The following is a 7,570-nucleotide window of genomic DNA, read 5'->3' on the forward strand; positions in this document are numbered from 1 at the left end:
AGAACAAAGTACTGCATTGTTTATAAATAATATAAATTTATTTCTGACAATTGTGAAGTTTGGGAAGTCCACGATCAAGCCACCAACAGATTCTGTGTCTGATAAAGACTCACTCTAACTTCACAGAAGGCTCCTCTTGCTGTGTCCTATTGGAGAAGGGTACTGATCCCATTCACTACTTAAAAAACCTCACCTCTTAATACCACCACAATGGGATTAGGTTGCAACAAGAATCTTGGACAAATTAAGATCATAGCAGGTAGTATCTTCAAACTTGTTTTTATTTTTTTACAAATGGGAAGTCCTGTCATTTTGCTAATAATACATAGAGAGGAAATCTTGCCATCAAAATGATGGTTCTTAATTTTGACTGCATATTTGGAAAATTTTTAAATTTTTTATTATTTATTTATTTAAATGTTGATGCCTAGCACTGCTTCCTCCTGACCCATTCTGCGAGTGCACACGCGCGTGCACACACACACACACATACACACACACTCAGCTTCCCACATGTAATCAGAGTTAAGAACCATGCCACAGAACAAGGGTTCTCAACCTTCAGCATGCATCTCAGAACCATCCAGAAGACTTGTTAAAATTCAGATTGCTAACCCCCAACCCCAGGATTTCTAACTCACTGGAGCTGAGGCAGAGTCTAAGTATTTGCATTTCTGACAAGTTACCAGATGAGACTAATGTTCCTAACATTTGACCAGACATTTGGAACCACTACTATGGGAGATCAAAACAAGTGATCACAGGATTTGATATTCATGGTCTGCTAATTTTCCTTGGAAAATGAGACAACATAGCTTCCAATTTTTCCTGCTAACTCCCTGGTTGACTAGTTTAGAATACTTAATCTTGGGCCCTCTTTTGCTTTCCCTTTTTTTGGGGGGGTGAGGAGGGGTGTACTGGGGATTGAACTCAGGGGTGCGCAATCCCTGAGCCCTATTTTGTATTTTATTTGGGGATAGGTCTCACGGAGTTGCTTAGTGCCTCACCATTGCTAAAGCTGGCTTTGAATTCAGGATCCTCCTGCCTCAGCCTCCTGAGCCACTGGGATTACAGGTGTGCTCCACCTCACCCAGCTCCTGCTTTTACTTTCAGTATATTAAAATTTTCTCTTTCAGGGCTCTATCTGTGGGCAGCTTCTCTTTGCACACTACCTAACTTTTCCTTTGGGTGATCATATATATTCACATAGTGTAGATCCCATCTAAATGCTGATCACTCACAACTCTGTTACTCCAGCTGTATTTCTCTTTTAAACTATGTATTCAGCTCCACTATGATGTTCCCCAAGAACTTACATTCAGCTTGTCTGAAAATGGAATGTGTTTCTGCTCTAATGTTCCCTTTCTTTGTGAATAACACCAAGATGTACCCTATTTTTCAAACCAGAAAAAATCTGCATGTCAACCTTGATTTCTCTTCCTTACCCCTCACTCCAATTGAACCCCAAGGCCTACCAGTGCTATCCTAAATATCTCTCAAATCTATTTCATTCCATCTATGCCCATGCCACTGTCTACTTCATACCATTTCTGAAGAAATGCTCCAAAGAGATGATCTAATTTTGCAAATATAAAACTGGAACCCTGTCATGGGTGAGTAGCAATACAAACTCATTCAATTCTTCTCAGATGATCCATGAACCAGCACCTTCCAGGATGCTAATGTGAGAGAGGTTCCTAACTTGACCTATCATGTCCTCCCCTGCGGGGGCTGACTATTCTGGGGAAGGGGTGGGGCAGGCCCAACAGAGGTTCCTTTATGTGAATGACTGAGGAAGCTCCTGGGAAAGAATTCATTTGAAGAAAAGACACACAGAAAAGGACAGAGTCAGGTAGGGAATCTGCCTCAGTAACCAAAACTTTAATTATTGAGAGAAGGGAAATACTAAATATGGCAGATGACTGTTACTCTCAACCTCATAGCTCTATGAACTTAGGTTCTACATAGATGTTGAATCTACAGGTAAATTAACTAGAACCATGTGCCAGTTCTTAAACACCAGACCTACCCTCCTAGTGTGTTTTGTGACAGTAGGCTTTGTGGTGGGGCGAGAATGATATACAGAGCTTGGACGACTGCAAGGCTGTATAACAAAATACCATACATTGGGTGGCTTACAAAACCCAGAAATTTATACACTTCTTACAGTTCTGGCATCTGGGAAGTCCACAATCGAGGTGCCCACCAGTTCAGTATCTGGCGAGTGCCCACCAATTCAGTATCTGGCGAGGGCCCATCTTCTGGTTCATGGTGCCTTCTCATTGTGTCCTTACATAGTGGGAGGCGAAAGACAATTCTCTATGATCCCTTTGATAGCAACACTAATCCCATTCATGAGGGCTCTGTCCTCATGATCTAATCACTGTCTAGTAGCCTACCACTTCCTAATATCATCACATCAGGGGCTAAGTTTTAACGCATAAATTTGGGGGGACCCAAATATCCAGACTATGGCAGAAATCCCTTATGTTAGATTCTCTTTATTTGAACAACTGGAACAGTTAGTTTCTTAACCAAACTCCAACTGATATAAAGCATTTCACTAAAATCACAATAAAACATCATGACACAGAAAGTACTTCTTTGGCTCTCGTCTATGATATTGCAGCACATGATAGGAAAAGAGGCCTTCTGTATCTCATGGTTAACTATGCATCTCCATACTGTAGAGGAAAGGACAGTGTCCATTTATATCCACATAGAACAGTAGTGCAAAGAGAACACACAGAGCAAAAGAGATTGAAATCATACATCATGAATTCCCTTATTGATCTGGGTTAAAAAAAAAACAGATTTGTTATAATCTTACCTGAGACAGTCTAGGAACTCCCAGAAACTCACAAGATCCTACATAACTTGGATGCTGTATTAGCAAGTGACAGATCCATTGAAATTGGATTACTATAGTTAGCCATAGATGAGTTTTAAATTTTAGTATTAAAAGCCATAGCCTTGCCAGGCACAGTAGTGCACGTGGCTCAGAAGGCTGAGGCAGGAAAATCACGAGTTCAAAGCCAGCCTCAGCAAGGCCCTAAGCAACTCAGCAAGACCCTGTCCCTAAATAAAACATAAAAAAGGGCTGAGGATGTGGCTTTTGGTTAAGAGCCTCTGGGTTCAATCCCTGGTTTAAAAAAAAAAAAAGCCATAGCCTTTCAAATAGGAGCTATTAAATATCATCTCTTATTTTTGTCTCCATATTTTTGCCATCTGAATATCCTTATTAACCACTTATCAAGTTGTTTCATTTAATCACGAATTAACAAAGTAGTTCAATTATCATAGTTTAGAGATCTGATCTGCATAGAAGGATCCACTGTAGAAGAGAACCAAGACTTCAAGCATGGGAAGTCTCACTATCTTTTCAGTGCTCTTGGCTCTGTGGGAAGCAAGCAGCATTCAAACTTTACCATTTTTTTCTGTCCCTTCCAAGAAGCCCTTTCTTCCTCAACCTGCTTGGGTCTTTTTAAGGGGTCCCGGATGTTCAAAATGTTGACAAGTGGTTTTTGCAACTGTGCTTCCTTAGTTTCTCCTTTATGAAAGATTAAATCCTTTGTTTCTAAAAAAATGGTTTGACTTTTTCATAAGTGTTGACTTAGGAAGCCAGTGAGTGTGTATGTTGTCTCCCCATCAGCCATTAACCACCTCCCCCAGTTCTCAAACTATGCACTGAGGTGTCCTGGGGCCAACATAGAGAACTCACAGAAGCACTGTGGGATATTTTAAATTTCAAGACAAACAAATTACATTTGTGGGACACTGCATGAACTACTATTACTAGGTTGCTTGCACTTGACTATGTAATGTAAGGAACAAAAGACCCATTTAATGTTACTTTCTATCTAGGGCACCATGAAAATATTACTGAGGAATTAGGGGCACTGTGAACAGATGACATTTGGGAACTTCTGCATTACCCACTTCACAACAACTCTTATGTTTCTGTGTGGATCCATGTAAGTATGGGACACTCAATTTACCCCCAGATTTTAGAGATGATGCATGGGATCAAGCTAAATTAATCAGCACAGTCTATCCTCCTCCTGATAAGAAGTGAACTTATTAGAAATGATTGTGTGACTTGTTAAAATATGAAAATGTGATCCAATTCAGCCAAACCAGAGTAAATGCTGGAATGATCTCAATCCACCAATCTCTCTCTCTCTTTCTCTTCCACTCCATGTGTCTCTCTTTCTGCCTGAAAAAGCATGTAGTTATTGGATATATTAACAAACAACTAACAAAATGAGATGTTAACAAAACGAGAGCCAGCCTTTGAATGAAGTTGACACTGCATAAGTCGAGAGTGACAAAAACTGAAAGATAAGCCCTGCCTGAAGCCTGATATTTTTTTCACTCATGTGTATTACACTTAATATTATTGCTTATGTAATTTTCCATCAGTTGGAAACTCACAGGAGTTCTCTTATGTTATGGTTTTTAGTCAGATATATGTTGCAAGTATCTTTATATTTTTCTTACCTTATCACATTAACTAAGATCGCTACTACAGGCTCTAATATAAATGGTGGAAAAGGGCATATTTACCCCATTTCTAATCTCAGAAAGCTTTCAGTAATTCACCATTAAGTATGATGCTTGTTATAAGGGTTTTTTGTTTGTTTTTTTAAATGCTTATTAGATTAATGAAATTCTCTTTTATTCCTATTGTTGTCATGAATGGGTTTTGAATGTTATCAGATGCATTTTCTGTTATCTATTGAAATAATTGTATCATTTTTTCCCTTTTTTTCTGTTAATGGAGTAAATTACATGAATTGATTTTCAAATGCTATATGAGCTCTGCTGTCCTCTAAACTCTACATACTTTAGTTTTTTATACTAACTGAATTTGACTAGCTATTATATGGTTTAGACATAATTTTCCTATAATGTTCTTGAAAGATTTTGAATTGTAGTATCAAGATTATTTTAGTCTCACAAAAGAATCATGCTATGCCCTCTTTTTCTATGCTTGTGGGTTGTTCAAAACATTACAAATTTCTTGACATATCATATTCGACACTTTGATTCAAGTGGGTTATGAACTCCCACCTTCACCCCATACACAGATTGCAGAATCACATCAGTTACACATCCATTGATTAAGATGTCTGTCTTTTTTATCTCTTGCTTCTTGTTGTAAATTCTATTCATCTAATATTAGTATAAGTAAAGCAGCTATTTTCAGTACTTTTACTTTCAACCTATGCTCTTATATTTAAGTATATCTTTTGTAATTGGAATATAATTGGTCTAATAGTCCTGGCCTTCTATTTGAAATATTTAGTTCACTTAACATTAACTTATAATTACTGATAATGCTGGATTTAAATATCTTCTCTTTCTGTTTTTTTCTATTTGATCAACCTGTGTTATATTGTTCTTTCTTGTTCACTTTTATATTAATCAGTCTTATTATCTGGCTTTATCTGTTAATTTTTTAGTTATTCACTTTTTGACTCTTCTTTGACTATCCTAGAAATTGGAACTCATGTTCTTGATTATTATAACCCAAACTAAATTATTGTCTTTAATGCTTTCCAGATAATACTAAGACCTAATATCTTTTTAATTCCATTTATCCCCTTCTGCTTTTTATTTTTATATGCATTTAATTCTTCATAGAGTTAACTCTGTAAGACATATCACCAACACCACACCATCCTCATTGTGTAAGTCAATATTCAATTATATTAATCCAAAATATTTCTTTGTTCTCTTGATTGTCAAGACTTTTTTTTTTGTTGTTGTTGTTTGGTGTTTTCATCTTGTGACTATTTTCTTTTTCCTCTGAAGAATCCCTATATTTCTTGAACTTCTGGTCTACTGACAAGAATTTATCTCGGGGTCAGTTTTTATTTTTTCTGAAAGGTCTTCATTTAACTTTATTTTTAAGGCCTTTGCGGGGGCACAGGTCTAGAATAGCAGTTGTTATCTTTTAGCATTCTTAGTTATGTCACACTATTGTTTCTTGTTTTTTGTTATTTCTGTTGAGAAATTGTCAACAGAATCTGTCTATCATTTGAAGGTAGAGGGTTTTTTTTGTGGTTGCTTTCAAGACTTTTCCCATTGGGACTAGGAATTGAACCCAGGGGCCCTTTACCACTGAGCCACATTCCCAGCTCTTTTTAGTTTTTATTTTGAGACACGGTCTTACTAAATTGCCCAGGCTGGTCTCAGACTTGCAATTCTGCCTCAGCCTCTCCACTTGCTGGGTTTACAGGTGTGAATGCTGGGCTGGTTTTTTTTTTTTAATTTTTTTTAAGTTTTCTTCTGATGTTCCAGGAATATTTATACCTCTTCATAAATTTCCTTCTTAAGTTTGCAGAGCTTAATGGTCTGTGTCTTTTGCCTTTCATCTTTTGGAATAGTCATTTCTCTCTTCAACTATTGCTTCAGTTTTGTTCTCCCCTCCTGCTCCTTCTGAGATTCCAATTTCATGTTTCGGTCCAGACATTTACACTTTGCTATACATATATTTCACACTTTTTCTTTGTCTTCCATTCTTTTTTTTTCCTTACTCTGTTCCTCAGTATTGATGCCTGACAACGACCTGAGTTTTTTCACAACTTGAATCTTGCAGATATAACTCATTGTTAAATCTACATGTTGAGTGTTTTATTTCAGTTCTTGCCTTCTTGAGTATTGATTTCTTTCCTTTTTTTTCCCATTTCATTGAACACAGTAAGAATAATTATTTCAAAATTTTTGTCTGCTAAGTCCAATCACTAAATCATAAAGGTGATTTTACTGTCTTGATTTCTGATCGTATGATCATTCTCTTGTCATCTGAAGTAGCTTTTTTACTGAGTTCTGGACATAATACATGAAAGCAAAATCATAGTGGCTCCAGGTCATATCATCTTTCTCTAGAGAAGTTTCGCCTTTTCCTTTATGGGTAGACAGAATGAAGACTGGTCACATAAATAAAATCAGATGCTAGACTTTGTTCACCCGGGGTCAGGCTCTACTGTCTTCTCCAAAGCTGGAGTGTGCTCACAGGAGTTTCTCCTTCTGACCAGTTTTTAATTTTATTATTATTTTTTCTGCTCAATCAGAAACATATATTTTCTTTTCTGAGACTTTGTTCTTAGTTTCTCACTTCCTGCAGCTTCACAACTTAGCAAATCTCCCAGGCATAATCTACAATGTGCCAACTCTAGTCTTTTTACTCACCCCTTTCCAATCAATACTAGCCCTTCAAATCTCTAATTTTCTATTTCCAAAACTGCAAAACCACCCCAAACGCTGCTGATGTCACTCTTCCCTATCAGCCCTCTGGCCAGGGAGTCCTCAGATTTTAGGACCCAGAATTGCCAGATGCACCTAGGATAAAGGTAGCTGCAGATTCTCAGCTATTCCCTTCCATGGTTGGCTTTTCTACAGAATCTTGAATTCCCTTCTTGATGGCTTCAGCAGATTCGGTGATCTACTGGATTGAAGTAGATGTTTTATGTATCTTTTGTGTACAGCTTTTTCCATGTTTTTTCCCCTCAGTGGTTGCATTGGTCTACTCTAAGCGACTCTAACATATCCTAAAATGGAAGTT

The sequence above is a fragment of the Marmota marmota genome, unplaced genomic scaffold (genome assembly GCF_001458135.2).
Source record: "Marmota marmota marmota unplaced genomic scaffold, marMar, whole genome shotgun sequence".
NCBI lineage: Eukaryota > Metazoa > Chordata > Mammalia > Rodentia > Sciuridae > Marmota > Marmota marmota.